This window comes from Syngnathus scovelli, chromosome 17, assembly GCF_024217435.2.
Source record: "Syngnathus scovelli strain Florida chromosome 17, RoL_Ssco_1.2, whole genome shotgun sequence".
In the NCBI taxonomy this organism is placed as follows: Eukaryota; Metazoa; Chordata; class Actinopteri; order Syngnathiformes; family Syngnathidae; genus Syngnathus; species Syngnathus scovelli.
In genome coordinates this window covers 1600694-1615366 of record NC_090863.1, presented here as the reverse complement: position 1 = coordinate 1615366, position 14673 = coordinate 1600694, and the positions used below count along the sequence as shown (strand labels likewise).

The window sequence follows — 14673 nt, the reverse complement described above, 5'->3', positions numbered from 1 at the left end:
TCTGCTCTGCCCTCCACTCGGCCCTCTCCCACCTGGAGAGAAGGGACTCGTATGTGAGATTGCTGTTTGTGGACTTCAGTTCACAACACCATTGTGCCACAAGGACTCATCTGCAAACTCGATAAGCTGGGCCTCAGTACCTACCTCTGCAACTGGCTACTGGACTTCCTCTGTCAGAGGCCTCAGGTGGTACGTGTTGGCGACAAAATCTCCGCCAGCATCACGCTGAGCACGGGAGCCCCCCGAGGCTGTGTGCTCAGTCCGCTGCTCTTCACCCTGCTGACGCATGACTGCACTGCGTCCTACAGCAACAACCGCATAGTGAAGTTTGCTGACGACACGACTCTGGTGGGTCTCATCACCAAGGGCTCAGTACAGGTTGGAGGTTGACCTTCTGACCGCGTGGTGCAGGGACAACAACCTCCTGCTGAACATCAACAAGACCAAGAAAATTGTTGTTGGCTTCCGGAAGGGTCACACCCAACACCTGCCGCTGACCATCGACGGTGCTGTGGTGGAGAGGGTGAGCAGCACCAGATTCCTGGGGGTGCACATCAGTGAGGACCTTTCCTGGTCCGCCAAGACCGCGTCACTGGCGAAGAAAGCTCAGCGCCGCCTGTACTTCCTGCGGAAACTCAGGCAAGCAAGTGCTCCTCCGGCCGTCATGACTACATTCTACCGTGGCACCACTGAGAGCGTCCTCTCCAGTTGTTCCGCTGTCTGGGGTGGTAACTGCACTGCATACAACATGAAGGCCCTGCAGCGCATAGTGAACACGGCTGGTAAGATTATTGGTGCTTCACTCCCCTCCCTGAAGGGCATTTACACCTCCCATCTCGCCCGCAAGGCGACCACGATTGTGAGTGATGTGAGTCACCCCGCTCACTCTTTGTTTGATCTTCTGCCCTCTGGGAAGCGGTACAGGAGCCTGTGCTCCTGCACCGCCAGACTCACCAACAGCTTCATTCTCCAGGCTGTTAGGATCCTGAACTCTCTTCCCCCTTCTGCGTAGCGTCCTGTACTTATTTATTGTGTTATTTGTTTATTCATTATTTATTCATCACTCTTATTTATTCATTGTTTGTGCCTTCTTGTTTTACTTTCTTGTGTTGTTTACTTGTATGTACATTGTGAACTATGTCTTGTCACCGTGGGATAGTTGGAATGTAATTTCGATCTCTTTGTGTGTCTTGGCATGTGAAGAAATTAACAATAAAGCAGACTTTGACTTTAACTTTGACTTTGACTCCAGCTGTGTCGCTGTCCCATCTGACAGCCAAGCCTGCTTTCCACGCAATGTCAACATAAGCACACTTCAACAATTATGTAGCGACCTGGTTAACCCAGTTACCCTTCGCACTAGACAACAATATAAGTCTCTAAGGTCGCACTATTGAGGTCGCCAGGCATCCGTCCTGCTATATCAGTCATGCTTTCACCATTTGTTTTTCTTTCACGAATCCCTGACTCGCCTTGTTGGCCTGGCCGATCTAATCGACCCTAACCTTAGGCAACAGTACAAAGTCCCTAAGCGTCTACTATTGAAGCCACTCCGGTGCCCATATGCTAGCCATTGGCATCCCACAAGTTCCAGCGGTGTGAGCACCCTTCGCTGATCAGACAAAGTCCTCACCACCTTTCTCTTTTCAAAAAGAAATCATCCATACAATCATAAATGTATATACAACCACCATTCCTGAACACAGAGCTAAAATTATTCATTTTTAATTTTACTCTGCTTTCACTTCACAATATTGCTGAACTGGGAGGTTTTATTCAAAAAAAAAGATCCCCCCTTACCTTTTGTGCCGATCGGACTGCAATATTGTTGAGCAAGAGCGGAGAAGGAAGAATTCTTCCTGGAGCATGCACTTTCCTTCTGAAGAAATCACGTCGGATGGTCACCATTTGTTGGATTTTGGTCCACAATTTTGGGAAGCGCGCTATCCGCGCCTCACGGCAAAAGCCATAGCCGATCACCTGTTATCCAATTTACTCACCGTGTGCTCGTTTTATTTTTTTAGTTTTAGGAAAAGGCTAAGACACCGAAATGGAATTTAGACTTACACAGGTTGGTTGAGTATAGTACATCTATGAACGTCTATTGTTTGTATTAGAAGGAATGGTTGCTGCAATTTGAGCGTGAGACCGCCTGTGAATTTGGTGGGACCAGCAGTGGGGTTGCCCATTTTGACCCAGATTATCAGATCACTCGTTTCTCTTCAGATCGAATAAAACTTTCGCCTTTTACAAAAGATTTCCGTGGAGAGGAACAATAAGAGTATGTCTCAATTTGTTGATGCTCTGCAAAAGCGGAGCGTTCTTACTCTGTTAAAATATCAATATCGTAACGGATAGCTGCCTATATCATACTCTGTGCAACAGTCATACGCTCACATAATTCATGCCGACACATATGTGAACATGTTCACATAAACAGAGAAAATATGCCAAGTGCAGACAATCCCGTTTAAACCCTCGTTCATCATCCATCCATTTATCCATCCTATTCCGCTTATCCGGGTCAGGTCGCGGGGGCAGCAGCTTTAGGAGGGACTCCCAGACGTCTCTCTCCCCAGCCACTTCATCCAGCTCATCCCGGGGGATCCCAAGGCGTTCCCAGGCCAGCCGAGAGACATAGTCGTTCCAGCATGTCCTGGTTCAGCCGCGAAGTCTCCTACCGGTGGGACATGCGCGGAACACTTCTCCAGGGAGGCGTCCAGGAGGCATCCTGATGAGATGCCCGAGCCACCTCATCTGGCTCCTCTCAACGTGGAGAAGCAGCGGCTCTACTCCGAGTCTCTCCCGGATGACCGAGCTTCTCACCTTATCTCTAAGGGAGAGCCCGGACACCCTGCGGAGGAAACTCATTTCGGCCGCTTGTATCCGGGGACTCGTTCTATCGGTCACGACCCAAAGCTCGTGCTCATAGGTGAGGGTAGGAGCATGGATCGACCGGTAAAATGAGAGCTTTGCCTTTTGGCTCAGCTCTCTTCACCACGACGGACCGGTACAGAGTCTGCACTGATCCGCCTGTCGATCTCGCACTCCATCCTGCCCTCACTTGTGAACAAGACCACAAGATACTTGAACTCCTCCACTTGGGGCAGGATCTCATCCCTGATCCGGAGAGGGCATCCCACCTTTTTCCGACCGAGGACCATGGCCTTGGATTTGGAGGTGCTGACCCTCATCCCATCCACTTCACATTCGGCTGCAAACCGCCCCAGTGAGAGCTGGAGATCACGGCTTGAAGAAGCCAACAGCACCACGTCGTCTGCAAAAAGCAGAGACGCAATGGTGAGGTCCCCAAACCGGACGCCCTCGCCTCGGCTGCACCTAGAAATTCTGTCCATAAAAGTTATGAACAGAATCAGTGACAAAGGGCAACCTTGGCGGAGTCCAACCCTCACTGGGAACAAATCCGACTTACTGCCGGAAATGCGGACCAAACTCTGGCATCGGTGATACAGGGACCAAACCACCCTTATCAGTTGGCTCAGCACCCCGTACTCCCGAGGCACCCTCCACAGAACTCCCCGAGGGACACGGTCAAACACCTTCTCCAAGTCCACAAAACACATGTGGACTGGTTGGGCAACTCCCATGCCCCCTCGAGGATCCTGCCAAGGGTGTAGAGCTGGTCCACTGTTCCACGGCCAGCATAGACATAAACAACAGTCAGGACCCATACCCCCACCCGAAGGCGGAGGGTTAGGGTTAGGGTTGTCATTCGTTCACCGGGGTGAACTCCAATGTGGAGGCGCCCAGCCGGAGGGCAATAAGTATACCCACACCTGCTCGACGCCTCTCACCGTGGGCAACTCCAGAGTGGAAGAGAGTCCAGCCCCTCTCGAGAGGGCTTGTACTGGAACCCAAACTGTGTGTGGAGGCAAGTCTATGTCTAGTCGGAACTTTTTTGCCTCGCACACTAGCTCGGGTTCCTTTTCAGCCAGAGAGGTTACCTACAATGTCCCAAGAGCCAGCTTTTGCAGCCAGGGATCGGTCCGCCAAGGTCCCTGCCTTTGGCCGCCGCCCAGCTTACACTGCACCCGACCCCTTTGGCCCCTCCCACAGGTGGCTAGCCCCTGGGAAGGGGGACCCATGTTTCCTTTTCGGGCTGTGTTCGGCCGGGCCCCATGGGCGAAGGCCCGGCCACCAGACGCTCGCCTTCGAGCCCCACCTCCAGGCCTGGCTCCAGAGGGGAGCCTCTGTGACCCGCATCCGGGCAAAGGAAAACGGAATCCATTTATGTTTTTCTTCATAAGGGGCTTGTGAGAGCCGGGCTTTGTCTGGCCCCTCACCTAGGATCCGTTTGCCATGAATGACCCTACGAGGGGCATGAAGCCCCAGACAACATGGCTCCTAGGATCATTGGGGCGCGCAAACCCCTCGTTTATCCAGCTCAGTGGCCTAGTGGTAGCGTGTCCGCCCTGAGACTGGAAGGTTGTGGGTTCAAACCCCGGCCGGGTCATACCAAAGACTATAAAAATGGGACCCATTGCCTCCCTGCTTGGCACTCAGCATTAAGGGTTGGAATTGGGGGGTTAGATCACCAAATGATTCCTGAGGGCGGCACCGCTGCTGCTCACTGCTCCCCTCTCCCCCAGGGGATGGATCAAAATCACACAGGGATGGGTTAAATGCAGAGACAAATTTCGCCACACCCAGATGTGTGTGTGACAATCATTGGGACTTTAACTTTAACAAACCCCTCGCTTATCAATGCAGTTTAATTTCTGGCCGTGACCATTTGAATGGGAACATGTCAGCCTATTGTAATTTGGCAAAGAATATTGTTTTTGAATAAAAACCAATAACCAACCCTCTCAATTGCACAAGCACTCCTCTTTACTGTTACAAGCACAATCACAAGTACAAGTCATCTTCATCCATAAGCACATGAGTATTTCCTTGTTAAAACACTGCAGCCCTACAAAAAATGTGTTCCATCAACTTTTAGCTTCTTAATAGACAACAATGGTATTTATTTACATATTGAAACACACGTCCACCTCCTTCAATGTTACACGTGAATGCCCATACAGAGAGAATTTTTATTCATTTTGATCAGGCTACATGAAGCAAAATATAAAGGTAAATGTAATTTTGATCAGCAGGGGGGTTTGTCCCCTCCGTGAGTCGTCACCTTATCGTGGTGTAGGGGTTTGCATGCCCCTATGATCCTAGGAGCCATGTTGTCGGGGGCTTCATGCCCCTGGTAATGTCACCCATGGCAAACCGGTCCTAGGTGAGGGGCCAGACAAAGCACGGCTCACAGAAGCCCCTTATTACGATTAAAATAAATGGACTTCGTTTTCCCTCGCCCGGACGCGGGTCACCGGGGCCTCCCTCTGGAGCCAGGCCTGGAGGCTGAGCTCGAAGGCGAGCGTCTGGTGGCCGGGCCTTCGCCCATGGGGCCCGGCCGGCACAGCCCGAAAAGGAAACGTGGGTTCCCCTTCCCATGGGCTCACCACCTGTGGGAGGGGCCAAAGGGGTCGGGTGCAATGTGAGCTGGACGGCGGCCAAAGGCAGGGACCTTGGCGGTCTGATCCCCGGCTGCAGAAGCTGGCTCTTGGGACATGGAATGTCACCTCTCTGGCTGGAAAGGAGTCCGAGCTGGTGTGCGAGGCAGAAAAATTCCGACTAGATATAGTCGTACTAGCCTCCACGTAGTTTGGGTTCCGGTACAAGCCCTCTCGAGAGGGGCTGGACTCTCTTCCACTCTGGAGTTGCCCATGGTGAGAGGCGTCGAGCAGTTGTGGGTATACATATTGCCCCCCGGCTGGGCGCCTGCACATTGGGGTTCACCCCGGTGAACGAGAGGGAAGCCTCCCTCCGCCTTCGGGTGGGGGGGGACGGGTCCTGACTGTTGTTTGTGTCTATGCACCAAACGGCAGCTCAGAGTACCCACCCTTCTTGGGTTCCCTGGAGGAAGTGCTGGAGAGTGCTCCTTCGGGTGACTCCATCGTTCTACTGGGTGACTTCAATGCTCACGTGGGCAATGACAGTGAGACCTAGAAGGGCGTGATTGGGAGAAACGCCCCCCCCCCCGATCTGAACCTGAGCAGTGTTCTATAATTGGACTTCTGTGCTCGACACGGATTTTCAATAATGAACACCATGTTCAAACATAAGGGTGTCCATGTGTGCACTTGACACCAGGACACCCTAGGCCGCAGTTCGATGATCGACTTTGTAGTCGTGTCATCGGATTTGCGGCCACATGTTATGGACACTCGGGTGAAGAGAGGAGGGGCGGAGCTGTCAACTGATCACCACCTGGTGGTGGGTTGGCTCCGATGGTGGGGGAAGATGCCGGTCCGACCTGGCAGACCCAAACGCTCTGTGAGGGTCTGCTGGGAACGTCTGGCAGAATCTCCTGTCAGGAAGAGCTTCAACTCCCACCTCCGGCAGAACCTTTCCCACGTCTGAGTGGATCGTGTTCCGCGCCTCCATTGTTGAGGCGGCCGACCGAAGCTGTGGCCGTAAGGTCGTTGGTGCCTGTCGTGGCGGCAATCCCCGAACCCGCTGGTGGACACTGGCGGTAAGGGATACCGTCAAGCTGAAGAAAGAGTCCGATCGGGCCGTTTGGGCCTGCGGTACTCCGGAGGCAGCTGACAGGTACCGGATGGCCAAGTGGAACGCGGCTTCGGTGGTTGCTGAGGCAAAAACCCGGGCGTGGGAGGAGTTTGGTGAGGCCATGGAGAATGACTTCCGGACGGCTTCAAGGAAATTGTGGTCCATCATCCGGCGTCACAGGAGGAGGAAGCAGTGCAACGTCAACACTGTTTACAGTGGGGATGGCGTGCTGCTGACCTCGACTCGGTTCGTCGTGAGTCAGTGGGGAGAATACTTCGAAGACCTCCTCAATTCCACCTACACGCCTTCCATTGAGGAAGCAGGGCCTGGAGACTCTGGGGCGGATTCTCCAATCTCTGGGGTCAAAGTCACTGAGGTAGTTAAAAAACTTTTCGGTGGCAAGGCCCCGGGGGTGGAGATCCGCCCGGATTTCTTAAGGGCTCTGGATGTTGTGGGGCTGTCATGGCTGATGTGCCTCTACAACATTGCGTGGACATCGGGGACAGTGCCTCTGGATTGGCAGACTGGGGCGGTGGTTCCCCTCTTTAAGAAGGGGGACCGGAGGGTGTGTTCCAATTACAGGGGAATCACACTCCTCAGCCTCCCCGGTAAGGTCTATTCATGGGTTCTGGAGAGGAGGGTCCGTCGGGAGGTCGGACCTTGGATTCAGGAGGAGCAGTGTGGCTTTCGTCCTGGCCGTGGAACAGTGGACCAGCTCTACACCCTCGGCAGGATCCTCGAGGGTGCATGGGAGTTCGCCCAACCAGTCCACATGTGTTTTGTGGACTTGGAGAAGGCGTTCGACCGTGTCCCTCGGGAGGTTCTGTGGAGGGTGCTTCGGGAGTACGGGGTGCCGAGCCAACTGATAAGGGCGGTTCGGTTCGGTGTATCACCGATGCCAGAGTCTGGTCCGCATTTCCGGCAGTAAGTCAGATTCGTTCCCAGTGAGGGTTGGACTCCGCCAAGGCTGCCCTTTGTCACCGATTCTGTTCATAATTTTTATGGACAGAATTTCTAGGCGCAGCCGAGGCGTTGAGGGGGTTCGATTTGGGGACCTCAGCATCGCGTCTCTGCTTTTTGCAGATGACGTGGTGCTGTTGGCTTCTTCAGGCCGTGATCTCCAGCTCTCGCCCGAACGGTTTGCAGCCGAGTGTGAAGCGGTCGGGATGAGGGTCAGCACCTCCAAATCCGAGGCCATGGTCCTCGATCGGAAAAGGGTGGAATGCCCTCTCCGGATCGGGGATGAGTTCCTGCCCCAAGTGGAGGAGTATCTTGGAGTCTTGTTCACGAGTGAGGAGAGGATGGAGCGCGAGATCGACAGGCGGATCGGTGCAGCATAGGCAGTAATGCGGACCCTGTACCGGTCCGTTGTGGTGAAGGGAGAGCTGAGCCAAAAGGCAAAGCTCTCAATTTACCGGTCAATTTACGCTCCTACCCTCACCTATGGTCACGAGCTATGGGTCGTGACTGAAAGAACGAGATCCCGGATACAAGCGGCCGAAATGAGTTTTCTCCGCAGGATGTCCGGGCTCTCCCTTAGAGATAGGGTGAGAAGCTCGGTCATCCGGGAGAGACTCGGAGTAGAGTCGCTACTCCTCCACGTTGAGAGGAGCCAGATGAGGTGGCTCGGGCATCTTATCAGGATGCCTCCTGGACGCCTCCCTGGGGAGGTGTTCCGGGCATGTCCCACCGGTAGGAGACCCCGGGGACGACCCAGGACGCGCTGGAGAGACTATGTCTCTCAGCTGGCCTGGGAACGCCTTGGGATCCCCCGGGATGAGCTGGATGAAGTGGCTGGCGGAGAGGGAAGTCTGGGAGTCCCTCCTAAAGCAACTGGCCCCGCGACCCGACCCCGGATAAGCGGAAGAAGATGGATGGATGGATGGATGGATAGATGGATGGATGGATGGATGGATGGATGGATGGATGGATGGATGGATGGATGGATGGATGGATGGATGGATGGATGGATGGATGGATGGATGGATGGATGGATGGAGCACATGAAGCCTCGAGAAATGAACCTATTTGCAAACCGATTGGTGGGAAAGCCTCAAATCACAACATCTTACATTTAGATCAGACCCCATCAAGTCACAATTGACTGCTTAACCCTGTAAGAATGCAGCGAACGGAATGAAATAGAGGGGGTGCACCGTTCCTGGAGGTACTGCAATACCAGGTCGATGCATGGAGTGGACGGGGCAAGTCCCTATTCCATCACCCAATTCCAAAAATCAATTTAATATGTGATCGCCGGATAGGGGACGTATCAGATATTAAACTGATCAGAACAAGAACGGGGGGTGGGGGGGGGGGATCTGTCTGTGCCTCCTTAACAGCAAGTTTCTGGAAGTCCACATGGTGTCTTTGATGGCAGCAAAGGTGAGCCACTGCTTTGTAAAGTCTTCTTGCTTGATTTTCAACGGGCTCACCCCATAGAGTACAAGGTCTGCATACAGCGCTTCCCTTGCTGGGAATTGCAGGTCGCCCACAGGTCTACAGCAGCCCTGCACTATCAGAGCAGGTGCCACACCGACTCCTGGGCGCAACAGCCAGGTTGGGGGCACGTTGAGAGCGCTGACATGCCCCGGGAGTGCATAACGGACCTGACTTGGAGGACATCATGGGCCACCACCCATAACAGGTCCCGAAGTTTGTTTCGAGAGGGCGGGGTGGTTGACGTTGTGCCAAACTGTTGTGGGCTCGCCGAATGCAAGCCCGCGCACTGGAGACACCACTTCCTGCTCCTGTACGACATAGATCATAGACCTGTGATTTGTTAAAATTTCACTATTTTCTTGCTCTAATTTAAAGTTCTTCAAAAACTTCTTGACTAAGGAATAAGAAGGTGGCGGGTTAACAGACACAGGAATTCTTTGGTCGGTGGGTATTAGCTTTAGTTTCAGAAGGTATGAGCCCATCCGGAATCGTGTCATTGCTTGGCTTTTCGGTGCATTTGGTGCAACAAGCGCGCTTCGCAGGTGCAGGGCAACATATCTGCTTCCGAGGAAGAGGTTTAAGTCGGGCACTCCTTCTCCTCCGTTTTTTTTTTTCTTTTTCTTCATGGTGTCCCTCCTCAGTCCCTCCGACTTGGATTTCCAGATGAAGTAAAAAATGGCTCGGTCCAACTCTTAAAGCACCTTCCTTGTTGGGATGAAAACAGAACTGATTAGTAAAAGCAAGGGTAAAATCACCACTTTTATGGGTAAAATTCTCTCTTCTATGGTCAGCTCTCTTAATCCCCCAAACCCAAGAACAGATAATACACTTGATCTTAGCCAAAAGGCCGAGAAGCAATGGAGTATACGAGTGACAGACTTGCTTACAGGCTTCCCCGTCTACCCATTCTCACCAACGGTTTGTTAGAATAGGCCTCTTTGGCACATGTGATTAGCTAGGTAGCTTGAGCTATGCCATTATATCGCTGTAGAATATATGTATATGTATGTAGAAGTCGCTCTCGGTTAAGAAGACAAGGTCACACATTATCACACAGGCTAGGCAGAGTCGCCTACTGTCAGAAGGCGGCCAGAGTAGTATAAGAGCAGGAACCTTGGCGCTGGGAGAAGGACCTTCTTCTGCATCTTGCAGAAAGGGCTCCACAGCTGTGCATCGATCATTTTAGCATACATTAAATAGTTAAACTGTGAAGGCTGCCTCTTGGTAATTACTGTTAGCATATCGAACATTAAGGATAAAGAACTGGGAACAAACCTAACAGGTTACAGTACGGAACAGAGTGCTGCTCTTCTGGGCACTAATAAATCGGCAAACTTGTCTGCCGACTTATTCGTTCACTCTTCTTCACTCGCAGTAATGCATGAAGTTCACGAGGCTTATATGTGTCCCCTTTCAGCAGTCTATAGCCAACTACACAGTGTAGGTACCTATTAAAAGGGTAGTCCGATGAACATGAAAGGCAGAGATTGATAATTCACCAAGAACTTTCCAGGGTCATCATATGTACAACGGCTGCACCGAAAAGAGTTGGGCCAGAAGAATAGTACGGAACTGACACAGGATTTGAACCCACACCTTAGGAGAGACTGGAGCCTAAATCCAGCACCTTAGACCGCTCAGCCACACTACCTACCAGCTGCAGTTCCAACATTGAATTTTGTTGACAATTTTATTAAAACATGAAAGTGGATAAAAAGTTGGTTTCTCCACCAGCATCCAGGTTAGTGCTGCCCGATTGAGCTTTGTTCATAATGTAATGAACAATATGTGTGACAATCAGAATCCAGTTGCGAGTTGGAACTGAATGCTTGTTTGCCAATTACAGGACTTGAAGAGTGGTGCAGCGGGAGCGTGCTGGGCCCATAACCTAGAGGTCGTTGGATCGAAACCATCCTCTGCTACTTGGAGTTTGTCTGCTTTGGACCTTCTTTCAAGTGATACTTTTGAGAAGAAATGTCGTGCGCATAATATTTTCCACACGTTGGTTGTGCTGCATGGAAGTAGACCCATCCTCAATGCATACAGTTTATGAGGCATATATGTATTTTTTTTTCACTATGTTCGGTGATTGCGCATATGAAACTGGTGGGCTTCGGTACCTCCAACAAGGTTAAGAACCACTGCTCTAAACACTTCCTATAGCTTCCAATGAGAGTGTGGATTCTGGTTGAAGGTATATTGGACCATTCTTCTTGACAAATCTGTAACTCCTATAAACTTCATTTCACTTCTCAAATATCACTGTCTGTCTGATATATGATATATTTAACTGAAATTGCTGATCCGAACAGCCAAGGATTTATGAAGAAAATCTTGAAATTGATTAGGGGTGCCCAAACTTTTGCATATGACTGTATATGACCAAAGACTTGAGGTCCAACCGAGACTAGAACTGAGATCACTGGATTCAGACTCTAGAGCGCTCATGGAACCCTCAGGTGTAGGGAAGCATACGATTTCATGGGGCAGCACACAAGCTGCTGCCATCTGCAAATTTTTCCCAGCTGAATGACAAATTATTTGAGGTCCCACCGAAACTTGAACTCGGATCACTGGATTCAGAGTCCAGAATGCTCACCATTACACCATAGAACCCTAGCAGTGACAGAAGGAGGAGCATAGTTTTTCTGAGCACAATGCACTAACTAAGGCGCTCATTTTACGAAACTGACAAAAGTAGTGGAGGCAGGGCTTACACACTCATAGGGCTGTACACAAAGTACTGAATTGGAATTTTCACATTTTTGTTCCATGTAAATCAAAGTCAAAGTCAAAAAGTCAAAGTCAGCTTTATTGTCAATTTCTCCACAAATGACTACAAATTGGAAGTTCCACCAAGACTTGAACTTGCATTGCTAGATTCAGAGTGCTCACAATCACAGCATGCAAACATTGATTGATTGATTGATTGATTGATTGATTGATTGATTGATTGATTGATTGATTGATTGATTGATTGATTGATTGATTGATTGAACATTTATTGATCCGGGGGTGGGGAAATTCAGGCCCCAGCAGAACCCATACCACAGAGCGGTTACACAAAAGACACACAGATGGCATGAGTGCAACTCAATAGGCTCTCATAAGGCACCGCACAACGGCTCCACAAAGACATCACAGCAAACCAAAGCAAAAAGACAAAGGAAAAAATGTAACAGTTGCCAAACAGCACCCCTCAATATCAGAGAACACCCCAAAACACAAAAAAGGACAGTGGTCGTGAATCGGTGAAAACAGCACAAAACAGGCAAACGTGTGAGCAGCTACCTGGGCACCCAGTCGGGGCACGTGCAGATGGTCACCACGGGGCTAGCACGGCGAAGGTCGTTGGTTCCGACGAGCACAAGGCTGCGAGGCCAAGGCGAGGGACCTGTCAGCACTGGCCGGATAAGCAGGAAGCCGGTCTCGACCGATTACACGCTAATCCAGAAGAGCATTAGCTTTAAAACCATCCAAGTAAGTTCCACCAGTTGACATTGTAACTCGGAGAACATGTGATTACTTAATCATATACTATATGACCAAATATTTGAGGTCCCACTGAAACTTAAAACTCGGATCACTGGATTCAGAGTCCAGAGTGCTAACCATTACACCATGGAATAGACACGCACACACGCACACACGCACGAACACACACGCACGAACACACACGCACACACACACACACACGCACACACACGCACAAACACAAACAAACAATACCCAAGTTAGCTGTATAATGTGGACATTATCTGCCAAATCTACATTGAAATTATAATGAATACATCAAAAATAAACTAACTATGGTGAAAGGATAGCCAAGAATGAGAATATCATTGAATGACAAGATGAACAATAAAAGCAACTCGAAATAAGCGATATGGGCATGAAAAGGTTTTAATGTTCATTAGGGGTGACCATGAACCAACAGATTAGGCTCCAGTAGGTTGTACCCTGATAAATTGCACTCACTGAATGTCTCCTTGGATGGATGAACAGGAGGCAGTTCTGGAGTGGGTCTTCAGTCAGCAGGCCAAGTTGGCTTGACAGTTGAAGGTAAAACAAAAAAATGGAAACAGATTAGAGGCTGGTTTCGCCCTACACGTGGTCAGGAGAGCATTTTAGCGGACCTTGAATGGGAGGATGAAGGAACACAGTGGGGTGAACACGGAGGTTTGGACCGACTGGTTGAACGTGTTCGGAAAGTACCGCACCCTGGTTTCCTCGGTCCTGGTCTCCATTGCCGTTTTCTCTGCCATTTTGACCCTGTGTGGATGTTGTTGCATTCCTTGTCTCCGATCCTTAATTAATAGGCTAATTACAACTGCTATCTCTCCACCAGCTGAGACTTTTCCGTTGCTCCGAAGGGATGACCTTTCGATCGACGAGAGTTCTTTCTCTAGTGACGACTCTGTCAGCGAATCTATTGTGGTAAACCTGTCCGATTTGTTTCCTGACTCTGGCTTTGAGGATTAAGGCTCAATTTCCTCCCAAGTGTAAGTTAGTTCTTGCTAAATGTGATCCCTTGAGTGAAAATCTTTTGAAGTGGCCATATGGGTGATGAGTTAGTCCCCGAGAACTTATGATAAACAGGGGGGAATTGTTAGAAAAATTGTATATATGTGTTATCATGCATGGTCAGGAGAGCATTTTAGCGGAGTGTCGCACACCTGGCTGTTGCTGACTCAAAGAGCTTCTGGCTCACATTTGCAGAGGTGTCCCTGGCACACTTTGCAAAGCAGACAACGCTGACAAATATATTTAGAAAACGTTGTTTCCACCCAGTCTCAAACAGGGGTTGTTTCACATCTTAGAAGAACATGATGACCACTACGCTATGGAAATTGCTGTGACGTCCAAAGCATTTTGAGAAGCCCGGCAAAAGTTCAACAAAAGTGAGTGAGGAAGAAAGCAGGCACCTATGAACTTTTTTATTTGCTTTTCAAAACTGTGCCAGCAAAAGCAATTTTTTCATACAAAGAGATAAACTCAGCGCCGGGGAATTGAAGCCCGATTTGCTGAGCCCAGGCTAAGTCGTTTTACCAAAGGGTACCTGATTTGAGACTGGGTGAAAACCAGGTTTCACACTTTTGTATAACTTGTGCCAGGCTCTTCAAAAGGCTATGTGTGTCAGCGCAGTTTCCATGGTGTAGTGGTTATCACATTCGCCTCACACGCTGAAGGTCCCTGGTTGGAAACAAGTCTTATGATCCTTTTGATTTTAAACTTCGTGTCGGGGAACATTCCGGACTCTGCAGTGCATCTGGAGCGGCTAGCGTGCTATCGGGCGGACCGTGCCATTGTACGAGGGGGAAAGTCGCGTGGAGGTGGAATATGCGTCTACATCCGAGAAGAATGGTGCCGGGACTCTGTGGTGGTATGTAAGCACTGCTCGCCGCTTGTGGAGTTTGTGATCATTAAGTGCCGTCCTTTTTATCTGCCGAGGGAATTTTCCGCGATTCTGCTAGTCGCGGTATACATCCCGCCTTCCAACATCGAAGGAGACAGGATCGCGGCGCTTGGTGAACTGTACCAGGCTGTCAGTGAACAGCAAACAGCGCACCCTGACGGTTTCACCATCTTCGCTGGAGACTTCAATCATGCCAACCTGAAGTCTGTTTTCCCGAGGCTTCACCAGCATGT

General features: G+C 50.4%; 2 non-coding genes and 2 pseudogenes across 2 annotated transcripts; 1 reads left to right on the top strand and 3 right to left on the bottom strand.

The window, feature by feature from the left end:
- Positions 1-2208: 2208 nt before the first annotated feature.
- Positions 2209-2320, top strand: LOC125985547 (U5 spliceosomal RNA). Its single transcript, XR_007487326.1, has one exon. It is a non-coding gene; the product is annotated as a U5 spliceosomal RNA (small nuclear RNA).
- Positions 2321-8727: 6407 nt separating this feature from the next.
- LOC125985558 (U2 spliceosomal RNA) lies at positions 8728-8903 on the bottom strand (annotated as a pseudogene).
- An 808-nt stretch (positions 8904-9711) lies between these two features.
- Positions 9712-9883, bottom strand: LOC125985559 (U2 spliceosomal RNA; annotated as a pseudogene).
- Positions 9884-11568: 1685 nt separating this feature from the next.
- On the bottom strand, positions 11569-11640 carry trnaq-cug (transfer RNA glutamine (anticodon CUG)). Its single transcript has one exon. It is a non-coding gene; the product is annotated as a tRNA-Gln (tRNA).
- Positions 11641-14673: the final 3033 nt, after the last annotated feature.